This window comes from Macaca nemestrina, chromosome 20, assembly GCF_043159975.1.
Source record: "Macaca nemestrina isolate mMacNem1 chromosome 20, mMacNem.hap1, whole genome shotgun sequence".
Lineage (NCBI taxonomy): Eukaryota > Metazoa > Chordata > Mammalia > Primates > Cercopithecidae > Macaca > Macaca nemestrina.
The window spans coordinates 45860414-45874833 of record NC_092144.1 but is presented as its reverse complement, the minus strand read 5'-3'; positions in this window follow the sequence as shown (position 1 = coordinate 45874833).

Sequence of the window (14420 nt, the reverse complement as noted above, 5' to 3'; positions counted from 1 at the left end):
GTGAGATCACAAGCCACTGGTTATTGAATTTTTTTTTTTTTTTTTTTTTTTTTTTTTACTTTTCATTTTTTTTGAGACAGAGTTTTGTTCTGTTGCCCAGGCTGGAGTGCAGTGGCGCGATCTTGGCTCCCTTAACCTCTGCCTCCCAGGTTCAAACTATTCTCCTGCTCAGCCTCCCAAGTAGCTGGGATTACAGGCATGCGCCACCACGCCTGGCTAATTTTGTATTTTTAGTAGAGATGGGATTTCTCCATGTTGGTCAATCTGGTCTCGAACTCCTGACCTCAGGTGATCCCCCCCACCTCAGCCTCCCAAAGTGCTGGGATTACAGGCATGAGCCACCGCACCCGGCCTGGTTATTGGATTTATTTATTTAATTTTTTTGAGATAGAGTCTTGCTCTCACCAGGCTGGAGTGCAGTGGCGTGATCTCAGCTCACTGGAACCTCCACCTCCCAGGTTCAAGCAATTTTCCTGCCTCAGCCTGCCAAGTAGCTGGTATTACAGGCATGTGCCACCACACCTGGCTAATTGTTTGTATTTTAGTAGACACAGAGTTTCACCATGTTGGCCAAGACAGTCTGTATCTCCTGACCTCGTGATCTGCTGGCCTTGGCCTCCCAAAGTGCTGGGATTACGAGTGTGAGCCACCATGCCTGGCCAGTTATTCGATTTTTATAAGAAAATTTTACTATTTTCAGATAAATTTATGTCACCATCATTCATTACATTTTAATTTTTGAAACTGGTGTCTTTCCCAGAATTTATGTACTCTATAAAGGTCTGAATGATTACCAGTATTAGGCCATTTTCTCATCTGATATATTGAGCAATGTTTTATGTAAGTATTGCTTATTCAAGTAGTTTTAAAAGATATGTAATTGGTGGTTGTTTCATGTCCTACACAGTAAGAACAAGAGTTTTGTGAGGATATTTGCTATTTCATATCTTTGAAATAGAGTAGTAGCTCTGTTTCTAACTAAATTCTATTTATGTGACAACACAGCTAATTTACTCTTGGACCTTTTTATCCTGAGTTACCATCAGTGCTGATGTTCCTCTTTTGGGTATAGCTCTCCAGGAGAACTTGTCCTATGTTTCTTTGTGTGTGTGTTTTTCCTTCCAGCTTAAACAAATTAAAACTACTAAATATCTAAACCTTGTATACAGACATTAAAATTAAAATTAGTGAGAGAAACAAAATATCCTTGTGTCTTGGCTTTTACTTTTTGAAGTCATTAACAAATGATAAATTAATGAATAAAATGTATCCTATTATGTTTTCCTTATTTGTAATTACAGCTATATTTTTATCATATTAACATTTTTCATTTAACTTTGTTATGAACTTAATGGCATTTCACACTTACTCCAAACCATAATATAATTATCATTGTGGTATTACTGTTTGGTTTTTACTACAGTTTCTTACTCAAAAATATAAAATTTCACCATTCTTTCCATTTTCATTTGCCCCTTTATTCTTTGTGACTTTTCCCTAGCCTGCATAGGAGCTTTATTCTCATATTCAATAGGATAGGATATTGCAGTCTCATCCTGTTTTCTGCTGTCCTGCACCATTAAATTTTCTATGTCCAATGAAGGAATTCTAATTCTATTTAATAGCAACTAATATTAAAGACTAATATATGTATGTCAGGGACAGGCAGAGAGTCTGTGATTGAGATTTCTGGAGTTATATCACCCACTGTGCCACCCCCCCCAAGCCCCCAACTTGCCAGAATTCATCCCTTAACCTGCAGTGTGATTGTATTTGGACATAAGGCAATGAGGATGTAATAATGTGATTCTAATTTGATACAAATGGTGATCTTACGAGAAGCGGAGGGAAAGATCTCTCTCCCTGTGCTCACACACAAAGGAAAGGCCACATGAGGACACGAGGAGAAGGTGGGAATTTAGAAGCCAAGAGAGCCCTTACCAGGAATTAAACCTGCTAATCCCTATTTTAATTAGAACAGTGAGAAAATAAGTATCTGTATTTAAGCCTCACAGTCTTTGGCATTTTCTTACAGCACCCTAAGCAAACTAAGACAGTTGTTGGTACTGAGAAGTGGGGTGCTGCTGTAACAAACACCTAAAAATGTGCAAGTTCAAGCTTTGGAACTGGGTGGTGGGCATATAGGCTGGAAGAATTCTGAGGGTGTATGCTAGAAATATATATGTAAAAATGATTCTGGGGAGGACTCAATCACTGGAGAGAGGGCTTCCATTTTAAAGAATACTGTCATGAACGGTATTCATGTTAAAGAAACAATCATGAACAAAATGTTGGTAGAAATATGGACATTTAAGGCCATAATGGTTTAGTCTTAGAAATGAGGAACAGTTTATTGTAGCAAGGAACTTGGCTGAATCACGCTCTAGTGTTTTGTGGAAGGTAGCGCTTCCAAGCAATGAAACTAAATAGTAGCAGAGATTTCTAATTATTGAACTTGTGGCTTGGGTTCTCTTTATTGCACATATAAAATAGGAAAGGAGAGAGTTGAATTGAAGGAGGAATTCTTAAGCAATAAGAAACTAAAATGTGAAGATTTGGGAAATTCTTAACCATACTGGGAAAAATGATGAAATGTGTATTTTGCTGTTTTGAGATAGTGTTGTGTACATGATATGTTTGTTAGATATTGTTAGTTTATAATGTTCTAGTCCTATTTCCTTCTTGATCTTCTGTGTAGATGGTCCATCCATTATTGAATGTGAAGTACTGAAGACTCCCACTATTGTAGAACTGTTTTTTGTTTTTTTGTGTTTTTTTTTGCCTGCAACATTTTGTAGTGTTTGCTTCACTTCTTTTGGGGCTCTATTTGGTGTGTTTTTGTTTATAATTATTATATCTTTTGATGCACTGACCGTTCTATCAATATATAATGTCTTTTTTTGTCCCTTGTAAAAAAATTTTTTTTTCTTTGAGACGGAGTCTCGCTCTGTCGCCCAGGCTGGAGTGCAGTGGTGGGATCTCGGCTCACTGCAAGCTCCGCCTCCCGGGTTTACGCCATTCTCCTGCCTCAGCCTCCTGAGGGACTACAGGCGCCTGCCACCTCGCCCGGCTAGTTTTTTGTATTTTTTAGTAGAGACGGGGTGTCACCGGGTTAGCCAGGATGGTCTCGATCTCCTGACCTCGTGATCCGCCCGTCTCGGCCTCCCAAAGTGCTGGGATTACAGGCTTGAGCCACCGCGCCCGGCCTTGTAAAAATTTTTGACTTAAAGTCTGTATTGTTTGATACTAGCATAGCCACCTACCTCTCTATCGCTTAACTATTTGCATGGAATCTTTGTCCATCCCTCTCACTTTCAACCTATTTACATTTTTGGATTTATGCTGAGTCTCTCGTGGACAGCATATCGTTGGATCATTTTTTTTTTAAATCCATCTGGCAATCTCTGCCCTTTAATTGGAGAATTTAATCAATATACATTTAAATTAATTGCTTGTAAAGGATTTACTTCAGCCATATTTTAATTTGTTTTGTGTATGTCTCTTTTTGTTTCTTAATTCTCCCAGTATTGCCGCCTTTTGTGTTTGATTTTTTTTTTTTTTTTTTTTTTTTTTTTTTTTTTTTTTTTTTTGAGATCGAGTTTTGCTCTTGTTGCCCAGGTCAGAGCGCAATGGCCCGATCTCAGCTTGCCACAACCTCCGCCTCCCAGGTTCAAGCGATTCTTCTGCCTCAGCCTCCTGAGTAGCTCAGATTACAGGCATGTGCCAGCACGGCCGGCTAATGTTGTATTTTCAGTGGAGATGTGGTTTCTCCATATTGGTCAGGCTGGTCTCAAACTCTTGACTTCAGGTGATCTGCCTGCCTCAGCCTCTCAAAGTGCTTACAGGCGGGAGCCACTGCACCTGGCCGGAATTTATTTATCATTTTGGTTCCTTTTATTTTCTGTACATTTTGTATTCATTTTCTCAGTGTTTACCTTGGAGTTAACACATATTCTACTTTGAATTAATACTACCTTAGCTTCAATCATTTACAAAAATTCTGGTCCTATACATCTCTGTCCTTCCCCATTCACATTGTTATTGACAGGAATTACATCGTTACACATTGTGTGCCCATTTGCAGATATTTATAATTACTGTTTTATGCATTTACGTTTGTGTGTGTGTGTGTGTGTTTTTTTTTTTTTTTTTTTAGATGGAGTCTCACTGTCACCCAGGCTGGAGTGCAGTGGTGCAATCTTGGCTCATTGCAACCTCCGCCTCCTGGGTTCAAGTGACTCTCCTGCCTCAGCCTCCCAAGTAGCTGGGACGGCAGGTGCCTGCCACCATACCCGGCTAATTTTTGTATTTTTTGTAGAGACAGGGTTTCATCATGTTTCTCCAGGCTGGTCTCAGAACTCCTGAGCTCAAGGGATCCATCCACCTCAGCCTACCAAGGTGCTGAGATTACAGGCATGAGTCACCGTGCACAGCTACATTTTTCTTTAAAATCATATAGGAAGAAGACAGGAATACACGACAAAAATACAATATTGCTGGCTTTTGTATTTACCTATGTAAATACACAGTTATATAGTTACCTTTACCAATGTTCTTTATTTCTTCCTATAGCTTTGTGTTACTTTCTAGTATCTTTTCATTTCTGCATGAAACATTTACATTATTTATTTTTACTTCATTATTATTATTTTTAGAGACAGGGTCTCACCCTGTTGCCCAGGCTGGAATGCAGTGGCACAATCATAGCTCACTGCATCTTCAACCTCCTGGGCTCAAGCAATCCCTCTGACTTAGTCTCCTGAGTAGCTAGGACTCCAGGTACCATGCCTGGACTTTAAGGTGTAGCATCAGAGAGATACAGCCTTATAGAGACTGCTTACCCAACTCCCATAATTGCATAAGCCAATGCCCTCTAATAAATCTCTTAATATACAGATATCGTATGTATATATCTCTTAATGACTCTGCTTGTCTTATTCAAGCCTGACTGATACAATACCTTTCAACAGGATGAGGAGACTCCTTTATTTTCCTAGTTCTATTCCTAGCATTTCAAAAGTTTTAAATCACGCATGTATGTGGGACTGTATCAAATAATTTTTGTGTCTATTGAAATCATGTATTTTCAACTTACTTGTATGTTGAGAGCTTATATTATCAATGGGTTTGGGATTCTGTCAGATGCTTTCCTGTTTTTGTTGTTGTTAAGGACTTTTTTGTTTTTTGAGACAGGGTCTCACACTGTTGCGAAGACAAGAGTACAATGGCGTGATCATGGCTCACTGTAGCCTCGACCTCCATGGGTTCAGATGATGCTCTCACCTCAGCCTCTTGAGTAGCTGGTACTACAGTCACACCACCATGCCTGGCTAGATTTTTACTTTTTGTAGAGACAGGGTTTCACCATGGGTCCCAGGCTGGTCTCAAACTCATGGGATCAAGCAATCCGCCTGCCTTGGCCTCACAAAGTGCAGGGATTACAAGTGTCAGCCACTGCACCCAGCCTTGTTCAGGATTTTTGTGTCTATGTTCGTGAGACTCTGTAGTTCATGGTCTGCAGTTTTTCTATTGATGTTTATTTATAATTTTTTTTTTAAGACGGAGTTTTGCTCTTGTTGCCCAGGCTGGAGTGCAATGGTGCGATTTTGGCTCACTGCAACCTCTGCCTCCTGGGTTCAAGCAATTATCCTGCCTTGGCCTCCCATGTAGCTGGAATTACAGGAACCTACCACCATACCCAGCTAATTTTTGTATTATTTTATTTTATTTATTTATTTTAAAGATGGAGTCTCTCTCTGTTGCCCAGGCTGGAGTGCAGTGGCACCATCTCAACTCACTGCAACCTCCGCCTTGTGGGTCCAAGCAATTCTCCTGCCTCAGCCTCCTCAGTAGTTGAGACTACAGTAGCAAGCCACCATTCCAGGCTAATTTTTGTATTTTCAGTAGAGATGGGGTTTTGCCATGTTGGCCAGGCTGGTCATGAACTCCTGATCTCATGATCCGCCCGCCTCAGCCTCCCAACATGCTGGATTACAGGCATGAGCCACTGCACCCAGCCTTTCTTCTGATATTTAAAATCTGCCTTTGGTATAGGCTTAATACTGGCCACACAGTATGACCTCAGAATTGTTTCCTTCTCCTTGTCTGTTTCCTGAAAGAATTTGTGAAGTATTGGTATTATTTTTTCTTTAAATATTTTATAGATTTCTATTTATGGACTATTCTTCATGAAAATTTTAATGAAGTCCTTTTTTAGTTATAGGTCTATTCAAGTTTTGAAATTTCTTCTAGAGTTGGTTCTCTTAGTTTATGACTTATCAATGTTTCCCTTTTATCTAATTTGCCTAATTTGTTAGCATAAAGTTTTAATTTTTATAGGTTTTTGACAGTGATTTCCCTTCTTTCATTTCTGATTTTGGTAATTTGTGTTCTTTTTTTTCCTTGTCAAGTTTGTTATCTTTTCAAATAACTACCTTTTTGTTTCAGACATTTTCTAGTATGTGTCTTAATGTTTTCTCTTTCTTTGATTTCCATTGTGATCTTTGTTTTTCTTTTGCTTGCTTTGGATTTAGTTGCTCTTCTTTTTCTAGCTTAAGTTTCTAACTTTGCTGTTTCTTAAAAAGTTAAAATCTTGGCCGGGCGCAGTGGCTCAAGCCTGTAATCCCAGCACTTTGGGAGGCCGAGGCGGGCGGATCACAAGGTCAGGAGATCGAGACCACAGTGAAACCCCGTCTCTACTAAAAATACAAAAAATTAGCCGGGCGCGGTGGCGGGCGCCTGTAGTCCCAGCTACTCAGGAGGCTGAGGCAGGAGAATGGCGGGAACCTGGGAGGTGGAGCTTGCAGTGAGCCGAGATCGCGCCACTGCACTCCAGCCTGGGCAACAGCGTGAGAATCCGTCTCAAAAAAAAAAAAAAAAAAGTTAAAATCTTAAACTTTCTCACTATACAATTCATCCACATAACCAAAAACCACATGTACCTCAAAAGCTATTTGTATTAGTTCATTCTTCACGCTGCTAGAAATAAATACCCGAGACTAGGTAATTTATAAAGAAAAGAGGTTTAATTGGCTTACGGCTCCACAGGAAGCATGGCTGGGGAGGCCTCAGGAAACTTAAAATCATGGCAGAAGGTGAAGGGAAAGTGGGCACATCTTTCGTGGCCAAAGCAGGAAGACAGAGCGGGGAGGTGCTACACACTTTTAAACAACCAAATCTCACGAGCATTCACTCAATATCATGAAAGCAGCACCGAGGAGGAAATCTGACCCCATAATCCAGTCACCTCGAGGCCACCAGGCCCCACTCCAATATTGGGGATTACAATTTGACATGAGATTTGGGTAGGTACACAGACCTGAACCATATCACTATTGGGAAAAAAAGGTGGCTAGAATGCAGTGGCATGATCTCGGCTCACTGCAGCCTCCCTTCCTGGGTTCAAGTGATTCTCCTGCCTCAGCCTCCTGAGTAGCTGGGACTACAGGTACATGCCACCACACCCAGCTAATTTTTGTATTTTTACTATAGACAGGGTTTCACCATGTTGGCCAGGTTGGTCTCAAACTCCTGACCTCAAATGATCTGCCCACCTCAGCCTCCCAAAGTGTTGGGATTACAGGCATGACTCACTACGCCTGGCCTTACATCTGAAAAAACCTAGTTAACATTAAACTTTTACTAGGTAAAACTTATAGGTTTAATTTACATTTCATTCTTATCAGCGAGGATAATTATCTTTTCACATTATTGTACACTGAAATGTGTCTACCTGTATTTCATGTTAAAGCCCGAATGACTGATGGAACTAGATTTGAAGATAGGACCTTTAAGGAGATATTAAATAGGTTAAATGAAAGTTTTAAGTGTGGGAACCTAATATGATAGCGTTCTTACAAGAAGAGGAAGAGACACCAGAGATTTCTTTCTCTCCTCCAACACACAGAAGAAAAGCCATGTCAAGACAAAAGCAAGTGGCCATCTACAAGCGAGGAAGACAGCCCTTCACCAGAAATCAACCCTACTGGCATCTTTATTTTGAACTTCCAGCCTTCAGAACTATAAGAAAATAAATTTATGTGTTTTTGTTTTGTTTTGTTTTTGACACGGAATCTGGCTCTGTCGCCCAGGCTGGAGTGCAGTGGTGCAATCTCGGCTCACTGCAAGCTCTGCCTCCCAGGTTCACGCCATTCTCCAGCCTCAGCCTCCTGAGTAGCTGGGACTTCAGGCGCCTGCCACCATGCCCGGCTAATTTTTTTGTATTTTTAGTAAAGACGGAGTTTCACCATGTTAGCCAGGATGGTCTCAATCTCCTGACCTTGTGATCCACCCGCCTCGGCCTCCCAAAGTGCTGGGATTACAGGCATGAGCCACCGTCCTGGCCTAAATTTATGTTTTTTAAGCTACTCAGTCTGTGATATTTTGTTATGACAGTTCAAACAGAAGAAAACATGCATACCAAAAAGCCATTTTTTGTTCCTTTTCTATGAACTATCTCTATATCCCGTGCTTATTTTCTTTTGGATTATTTTTCCTCATTAGATAGGCAGTACTTTCATTTCATTAAAATTAGCTTTTTCTGGGATATATGTTGCAGGTAAGTTTTCCCAGGCTATCAATTATCTTTTGGAGTTTTAGCATTAATAGTTTTTTGCCAAGTAAAAAAATTAATTTATTATTATTTTCAATTATGGGTTCTAGGATTTGTGTTAGACTTAGAATGATTTCCATGTCCTGAGGCTAACATTTTTTCCACATTATTTCTAGAACTTTTATGATTTCATCTTTCACATTTGAATCTCTGATCCACTTGGAGTAGTAGATATGAAATGTTAAGGACCTATTTTCCTTCCCTCCACAATGGTTACAATATACAGTTGTATATTATAAGCAAAGTACTAAATAATCCATATGTGTGCCCCTAATTAGAAATGCTGTCTTTATCATGTGAAGAAGAATATACTACCTACTGGGTCTGGAGTTTCTATTCCACTCCGCTGATCTGTTTGCTTATCTGTCAGAACCATGCTATTTTAAGACTTTTATTTTGTGACAGGGTCTCACTCTGTCACCCAGTCTGAAGTGCAGTAGTGTAATCACAGCTCACTGCAGTCTTGACCTCCCAGGCTCAAGCTATCCTCCTGCCTCAGCCTCCCAAAGCATTTGGGAGGATGGCTGAGACTACATTATGTGCATGTGTCAACATACCCAGCTAATTTCTGTATTTTTGTAGAGATGGTGTTTCATTATGTTGCCCAGGCTGGTCTCAAAATCCTGGGCTCAAGTGATCGTCCACCTCGGCCTCTCAAAGTGCTTTTAGTGATTACAGGTATGAACTACCGTACCCAGCCAAGGCTATTATTTTATGTTTAAACATATGGTAGAGTAAATGTTCTGAATTACTCTTTTTCAGAATTTTCCTGGCTATTCTGTCTGCCATATTGACTTTTTCACATTAACTTCAGAATTAACTTGTCTTTAATAAAACAATTATTATTAATAAAATAATTATCAGATTTGGATCACTCTAAATTATTACAAATTAAGTTTTTAAATCGCTAGGAGTTTGAGGCATCCTATATTATGCTTTTTCACTTGTTTTCTGATTAGTCCCTCCGTATTCAAGTTCTCTTCATAAGGTTATACCAATTCTTGCTAATTATATTCCTTAGTAACTTACATTTTTATGTCCATCATTGCTGGGGTCTTTTACAACTTGTTCAATTGAATCTTCTATCTGTTTTTTCATATATATGTATATCATATATATTATATGTACTATTTTGGCATATTTTATATCCAGCCACCTTCTCGAAATTTGTTTAAAATTGCTTTCTAGGCTGGGCGCAGTCTAGGAAAAAAAAACAAAAATTAGCCAGCTGTGGTGGCATGTGCTTATAGTCCCAGCTACTCAGGAGGCTGAGGTGGGAGGACTACTTGAGCCCAGGAGGTTGAGGCTGCAGTGAGCCAAGGTTGCCTGGAGTACAGAGCAAGACCCTATCTTTTTTTTTTTTTTTTTTTTTTTTTTTGAGACTGAGTTTCACTCCTGTTGCCCAGGCTGGAGTGCAATGGTGCAATCTCAGCTTACCGCAACCGCCGCCACCCAGGTTCAAGCAATTACCCTGCCTCAGCCTCCCAAGTAGCTGGGATTACAGACATGTGCCACCATGCCCAGTTAATTTTGTATTTTTAGTAGAGACAGGGTTTCTCCATAGCAAAAATTGTTTATAGCCAGTTTCTCAAGGATATGTGAGGCTGGGAAGGCTGAGGAAGAGGACTTTTTGTGAGGTGGGACTATTTTTGGGAAGAGCTGTGGGTGTGTTCTCAGCACCCTGAGGAAAGGAGGTGGATGTTTCCTCCTCTAATCAAACCAAGCAAGTTGACCCGATCCATCCCAGTCCCTCTAATATCCAAAGGGGAGTGTGTTAAGAGAGTTCCCAGGAGAACGTTACCTTTTTTCCTGCCATTTAGGGGAAACAGAGATAGGAACTTGATTCGCACGTGGTGACAGGATATGGACCATATGGAGTAAGCTGACCTCAGGAGATCTTGGATCCTGTTCTAGAGAACTTCTGGAGGATCAATGTGACCCACCAGAAAAGGATGACCACAGTATGCCTAGAGTTAAGGAAAGGATTTTAAGTGGCCTCTGTAAACAGGATGTTCTGACAACATGGCCTCCCCTGCAGTTGAAGATCTGCAGCAAGGTATTTGCTTAGAAACCCGTAAAAACGCCTAACAATAAGAAAAAGGCTGAGCTTTGACTATCCGTGAAGGCAGGAGAGAACCAAACACTGATTATAACAATACCAGTTAAGTAAGACCTTTCCTGTCTCTTTTATTTTTTATTTTTATTTTTTGGGATGGAGTCTCGCTCTGTTGCCCAGGCTGGAATGCAGTGGCGCGATCTCGCCTCACTGCAAGCTCTGCCTCCCGGGTTCACGCCATTCTCCTGCCTCAGCCTCCCCAGCAGCTGGGACTACAGGCGCCCGCCACCACGCCTGGCTAATTTTTTGTATTTTTAGTACAGATGGAGTTTCACCGTGTTAGCCAGGATGGTCTCGATCTCCTGACCTTGTGATCTGCCCACCTCGGCCTCCCAAAGTGCTGGGATTACAGGCGTGAGCCACTGCACCCGGCTCTTTCCTGTCTCTTACCTTTCTTCCTTCCCCTTCCTCTTCTCCTACTTTAGGGAGGCTGAGCAATCTACTGTTGGAGGAAGCTGAGAAGACCATGGAGAGGAAATGGAAGCTGCTCACATACTCCTTTCCTCATTCCTTTCCATCTTTACATAAGATTCAGCTGTAGGAAGAAGTCTTAAACAGTTTAAAGTACTAATAATTATAATACACCAGGTATTTCATTTAGCAAATTAAGGCTGATCTTGTCTACTGGATTTTTTTTTTTTTTTTTTTTTGAGACGGAGTCTCGCTCTGTTGCCCAGGCTGGAGTGCAGTGGCGCGATCTCGGCTCACTGCAAGCTCCACCTCCCAGGTTCACACCATTCTCCTGCCTCAGCCTCCCGAGTAGCTGGGACTACAGGCGCCTGCCACCGCGCCCAGCTAATTTTTTGTATTTTTTTTTATTAGAGATGGGGTTTCACTGTGTTAGTCAGGATGGTCTCGATCTCCTGACCTCATGATCTGCCCGCCTCAGCCTCCCTGGATTTTTGACTACAATGACACTTGCCAGACATTTCATCCAGAGGCAGGAAAAAATACCATCTCACAGAGAAGGGCTGCAAGAGACAATTATGGGAGAATCGGTTTTTTTTTGAAAATACAAAATTTTACTCTGGAATAGGTTAAAGACCTAATTGTGTAAGATAGAACTACAAAGTCAATAGACAAAAATGTAGAAGAATTTCTTCGTGACCTTAGAAAAGAAAAATGTTTCTTTTTTTCTTTTCTTTTTTGAGACAGAGTTTTGCTCTTGTTGCCCAGGCTGGAGTACAGTGGCACGATCTTGGCTCACTGCAACCTCCATCTCCCAGGTTCAAGAAATTCTCCTGACTCAACCTCTTGAGTAGCTGGGATTAGAGGAGCCCGCCACCACACCTGATTAATTTTTGTATTTTTAGTAGACACGGGGTTTCACCATGTTGGCCAGGCTGGTCTTGAACTTCTGACCTCAGGTGATCCGCCCACCTTGGCCTCCCAAAGTGCTGGGATTACAGGTGTGAGCCACTGCTCCCAGCCAGAAAAATGTTTCTTAAATAATAATACCATAAGCCATACACATATACACAAACACATAACAATATTAAAATAAGTATTTATATTTAATAAAAAGTATAATAAACAGAATACATAAGAGGATATCAGCAGAGTCTAAAACTGTCAGGGAGCTAATATCTAGAAAATGTAAGAAACATTTGAACCCAGGAGGCAGAGGTTGCAGTGAGCTGAGATTGTGCCACTGCACTCCAGACGGGGCAACAGAGCAAGACTCTGTCTGAAAAAAAAAAAAAATACATGGTTATGAGATAGCTGCTCTGCATGTAGCATGATATCCACATTCCAGACAGAAAGGGGGAAAAGAATGCATGTGCACCGAGACTGCCCCACACCATCCCCACACCTTTAAAGAACTGCCTGAGGGGCTAGGCGCAGTAGCTCATGGCTGTAACCCCAGTACTCTGGGAGGCTGAGGCGGGTGGATCACCTGAGGTCAGAAGTTCGAGACCAGCCTGGCCAACATGGTGGAACCCTTGTCACTACTAAAAATACAAAAATTAGCCGGGCATGGTGGCGGGCGCCTGTAATCCCAGCTACTCAGGAGCCTGAGGCGGGAGAACTGCTTGAACCTGGGAGGTGGAGGTTGCAGTTAGCCGAGATCATGCTACTGCACTCCAACCTGGGTGACTGAGTGGAGACTCCGTCTCAAAAAAGAAAAGAACTGTCTGAGAAGCCCAATCTAAGAACTTTAACTTACATCAACAGGAGAAGCTAGAACATGTAGAGTTTGGGTTTTTTTGTTGGTTTTCTGTTTGTTTTTCTTTATTTAAGCAGAGCAAACAAACAAGATCAGGACTTTTATAGCAATAAAGAAGGGAATGGATATTGGGTTAGCCACATATGTGGCAAAACAATGAATAGTATCTACAATTTAATATATTAAATAGCTTTCAATTATGTAGGAAGTTAAAATATCACTTATAACATTAGATACATGTCAATATGTGCATATACAAATATGTGTATTTGTATGTATATGCATATATATCTACATATGTATATAGGTAAAACCAAACTAGGCATACATGATAAACTGAACAATTTGCTATATTAATAAGAGAAAATTAGGAAGATATTTCCAAAGAGAAACGTAAGATTCCAGGTTACCTGATAAGTCCTTTTCAGCATTTGCTAAGAGAAAAAAAAAAAAAAAAAATCAGCCGGGCACCGTGGCTCATGCCTGTAATCCCAGCACTATGGGAGGCAGAAGCGGGCAGATCACGAGGTCAGGAGTTCGAGACTAGCCTGGCCAACATAGTGAAGCCCCGCCTCTACTAAAAATACAAAGAAAAAAAAATTAGCCGGGCATGGTGACCGGCACCTGTAAGCCTAGCTAGTCGGGAGGTTGAGGAAGGAGAATCGCTTGAACCTGGGAGGCAGAGGTTACAGTGAGCCGAGATCGCCCCACTGCACACCAGCTTGGGCGACAGTGCGAGACTCCGTCTCAAAAAAAAAAAAAAAAAAAAAAAAAAAAAAAAAAAAAATCATGTACTGGAAAAACAAAGCATTTCAGGAACAAAGAGAAAACTTCAAGGCACCTTAAACATGGCTTTTAGATATCACAACCACTATTTCCTCTCCTCTGGGGAACCTCTCTTGGAGGACATAAATGAGAAGGGAGAAGACAATACACCTCCCCTGGTGCCCAAATGACAACGCCAGAGCTTACTCTGCGTTCCCCTCCCCCACCATGGGAGGGCTATCAGAGGAAACTGGGGCTTCCAACTCAAACTCAGTGTCATAGAAAAATCCCCTTTACTATCATGGGACCGAGGTGTCTTCTGCTGTCATATATGACTATGTGTGACATTTGGTCAAAGACACACAAACACAGTCTCAACTCCACGCACACACAGTGCTTGACAGTCACACACCCACCACTGGATACAAAGTCACAAGCACCCAACCTCCATATTTCCACACAAGGACAGAGTCACAACTACACAAGTACGAAGCCCCCTATATCTGCGCACAGACGAACATATGGTCACAGAGTCACAATCACACACTAACCGCGGGCACACAATCACAGCTAACCCACACCCTCACACAGCGTTACACAGTCACACATTAACAGTCCTAACCCAGGGACTCACGGGACACCCACAGAGTCCTCCCCACATCCGTACACAAGGTGTCACACAGTCACAATCACACACACCCTGTGCTAGGACATACAGTCACAAAATCACAATTTCTCAATCGCCCTTCCTCGGCCCGTTC